The sequence below is a fragment of the Egretta garzetta genome, unplaced genomic scaffold (genome assembly GCF_000687185.1).
Source record: "Egretta garzetta isolate BGI_Z169 unplaced genomic scaffold, ASM68718v1 scaffold485, whole genome shotgun sequence".
Classification (NCBI taxonomy): Eukaryota; Metazoa; Chordata; class Aves; order Pelecaniformes; family Ardeidae; genus Egretta; species Egretta garzetta.
In genome coordinates this window covers 427,926-431,621 of record NW_009259695.1, presented here as the reverse complement: position 1 = coordinate 431,621, position 3,696 = coordinate 427,926, and the positions used below count along the sequence as shown (strand labels likewise).

The following is a 3,696-nucleotide window of genomic DNA, read 5'->3' as shown; positions in this document are numbered from 1 at the left end:
CAGCAGGAACCAGGTCCAGCTGTTAACAGAACCCCGAGCAGCAGAAAGACTATGGGCTTTCTTCCTCTTTCTCCTTTTGGACAGCTGGTAAGTGGATCCCCTTGAATCCGTGTGCTGGGGAAAGGTGAGGAGACACTCGGTGAGCTCCAGAAGCGACAACAGGTCCCTGAGCAATTGCTCTTTTGTTATGTCCAAAGCTGGCCCTAAGTATGCAACTATCTGATTTTGTGAGAAAAAATGGGTACGTGCCTCAGTTAGCCTGCATGTAGGGATTAGAGAGGCTTAACAGCGAGTGTGCAGGCAAAGCCGTCCCACGTAGGGACACAAAAGACTGTATTTTATGACCAAGAAGAAATAATAATGCTTTGCTGTTGAAATATGCATAGGGTTCAGCTGAAATCCGAGTCTCGGCAGGGGTCCAGGCAGGCATTTCGGCATGAAAGGGAACAGAATATTAGCTGGGCGTGATGCCTCCTTGCCGTACCCATTCGGGCCTGCAGTGTTTATGCTGCAGGACACATTCTTTTTATGTTTTCAATGTTTGCAAGCGCACTGCAGGGATTAATTCAACTGAGAGCTGCCGTATTTCAGGACTCGTACAGAAAAGTAATTTTCTTTATGAAAAATGTTCCCTTTTAACCCTCCGGGATAGTTCTGTAGCTGCCACCTCGAGGCACCAGCGTCGCTTTCACCACCGCTCCTCGCAGGGGAGCGCACGGTGCTGCTCTGTGACAATAACGCGCCTGCATGAGATTCAAAAAGATTTTTTGCTGCCAGTGGCTTGAATACCAACAGGGTCTTGGGAAAAAGAAGAAAAGGACTGCATTAGCCAAAAGGAACTGTCTTATAAATTTGATATAAATCGGAGAGTTTTCACTGATTTCAATGGGCTACTGTTAATTTCTTGTATTTTTATACACTTATGCGACCTCTTCCTTGCTTGTCAGAGGATGCCACTGCTTCTGAGAGTTGCAGGAACCGGCTGCATTCAGGGAATAATTTTTTTTACTGTGTTAGGAAGATCCTGCTTTTTACTCCCCTCAACCTTCTGCTTAGGAGCTGGCTTAATTGTCCTACCATCTCCTTAGACTGTGAATAATTATCTTCATTTATATTGTTATCTCGAATGTATTTATAGTCTGATTTTTACGGGTTGGCATCACCATCTGTTTCTTCAACAGTTACACATTCGGGAGAGCGCGAGCGCTTTTCACGTTATGCAAGCAGCTTCCTTGATTAAACCAGCGCGGCGTGGATGGATTGCGTTACGAAACCCCAGCACATTTCTAAGTCTCTGGCTTCTATTATCAATAACCGCTAGGCTCTGGAAAGACCATCCATTAAATTAAGCCACTTCTAAGCTGCAGCTTGCCTTTCAGAGCTCGTGTTAACTGTGATTGATTAATGTAATTTAAGAAAAGATTTCCAGCGGACTATAGAGATGGTGATGTGATTAGCAGTAAACTCTGATCTTTCCTCCGTTTAGGAGGAAGCAATGGGCTATGTATTGCAAGTAGGGACCGTGATTTTTGTAAAACGTATCTAAGTAATCCTTTTTACCTAAAACAGAGAATTTAAAACATAAGCATAGTGCTGTAAGCATGGTAAGATATCATAAGCAGGTGAGATTTGGGGATGAAACAGGTGATGAAAACACCATGCTTAGACTTTAAATTAATCATATATTATCTAAACTTTTACTCCAGTTTTTAGACTTCAAGTATTTCAAGAGCAACAACATTAAGTATGTTATATTATGTCTTTATAAGGCCCCTATCACAGAGATATTCAGGAACATTTTACAGAATTTAAAAGAGCATATTCTCACCAGGCACAGTAACCACGTGGCTTTCCCCCACTGTTCTTGAAAGAACCAGCGACGGCAGACAGCACTCCAGGTAGTAACTTGGGATCGTTTCCCCGACAGAAGGCCCAAACAGAGAAAAGCCGCTTGAATAGAATTCCCAGCTCAGTCAAGCGTCATTCTACCTGAGCATGTACTCTTGGTACACGGGAGTATTGCTCAAACACGGCAGAGGTAAGGCTCTGTTGTGAGAAGGACATTGAAACATATTTTCGGGCATCCTTGTTTTCACTTTCTTTTAAAGTTCAGCTGCATTTCCATATCCTGGAAGGACATAAAATACTAATCACAAAAAAATAATTTTAAAAAACCATTAAAAACATAAAACTACACAAAATCATAAGGCAATTTGAACTCTGTGTCAGAGCATTCAATTGCTACAGGATTTTGTTTGTTTATTTTTTCATGTGTCTGCATCCTCTGCTGCTGCCTTGGCAATGATTCCTCCTCCTCCAGAACCCGCTGGCTGTGTGCTGGTCCTGTCATCGTTCCTGCAACCCACACCATCACTACAGCCTTGTCCTTGCTCCTCAGTTTTCCTCTCCAAGAAGAGGTAGCTGACAGGATGGGAAGCTGGCGATGGGTCATGTGATGAGTAGGCTCATATGGAGTCATGGGATGGTATCTGAAGGAGAGATGTAAGGGCTTTATGAGGGACGTAAGGGCTTTGCGAGGAATATCCCCTGAGTTTGTCACTGCAGAATTCCCATTCTTCACACCTTTCTTGCATTCCCTCTGCACTGCCTGGCTTCCTTGCACGTCCTCCAGATACACAGAGCCCTTCCAGGATGCCCCATCTGCTTCAGCTCCTCTAGTCTGCACTCCTGCTCCACGCACACATGGACCTTCTCTTCTCAGCTCTACACTCTTGAACCCACTTTGTGACCCAGGTGACTTTAGGGTGACAAGGCTGTGACAGAAGCAGAAGAGAAAGCAGTTATATAGCTAGTCCCAACGACGGGCTAGTGCAGAGGTTTGCTTGGGCGACAGAGCAGATGGTGGCAGCGACAGCTTTTGCTGTCTCACATCACTCCCACTCATCGTCCGACTCTCCCACACAACTCCACCTTCACAGATCTTAAATAGAAAGTGTGGATGTGGGACAAACAGCGCTGCCGCAGACTACGTGGAAAGCATAGCATCTGCAAACTGCTACAGCAGCTCACAGCTCAGGGAGTTCGGGTTCAGTGGCAATGGAATGCATCCATGTCACGACAGCCTACCGTGAAATCCTCCTGCTTCGTTAGCGCCCTTGTCCTCCTGCGCGTATGCACGCGGGCTCTTTGGCTTGCCGGTCTGGCAGCAAGCAAATGTCTAGACCCAACTCACCAGTTAAGAGCTTTTTCAGTGATTTAGTTTGCTTCCCTGGAGAAGAAACGGGTCCTGCGTGCGCTGAGCTGATACAATACGCTGGGACGCCTCTTTTGAGGACGTGACCAGGGCCGTAGTTACACATCTGGGTGTGCATTAAAAAAAAATTGCCGAAAAGAGCAGCTGATTTCACAGGTGTGGTTATTGTGGGGAAAGGAGGAAATTGGTAGGGGAAAGGAGGTGGTGGTTGGGAGCGGGATAACCTTAGGAATCTTTTTCTCAGGTGATCCCAAATTTTCATTACAGTGGCCAACGCATAAACTCCCTTTTCCCAGCTAGGGGATCAAGTCACAGGGAGCGAGGCGATGCCTGGCCCCTCACTAATGAGCTGGCCGGTATAAATTAAGGCATCGCTTCGTTATGGCTTTATGCTCGACCAGCTCTGGGCGCCGCTGCCGTTTTGCTGGGGCTGGGAAGCCGTGGGGCTGGGCCTCCCCACAGGCGCGAGGCCGCCCTCGCAC

The 3,696-nt window shown here is 46.5% G+C and overlaps 2 protein-coding genes across 2 annotated transcripts in view; one reads left to right on the top strand and one right to left on the bottom strand.

Annotated features, from left to right (window-relative positions):
* Nucleotides 1-1,955, bottom strand: part of ARMH4 (armadillo like helical domain containing 4) — a gene marked incomplete at its 3' end in the record, with an annotated part of 34,868 nt that extends 32,913 nt beyond the window's left edge. Inside the window, exon 1 of the mRNA XM_009638904.2 lies at nt 1,829-1,955. The remainder of the gene's footprint in view (nt 1-1,828) is intronic.
* The window catches only part of ACTR10 (actin related protein 10), a 34,413-nt gene that overhangs the window by 17,619 nt on the left and 13,098 nt on the right, over nt 1-3,696 (top strand). The gene's annotated exons all lie outside the window — the stretch shown is intronic.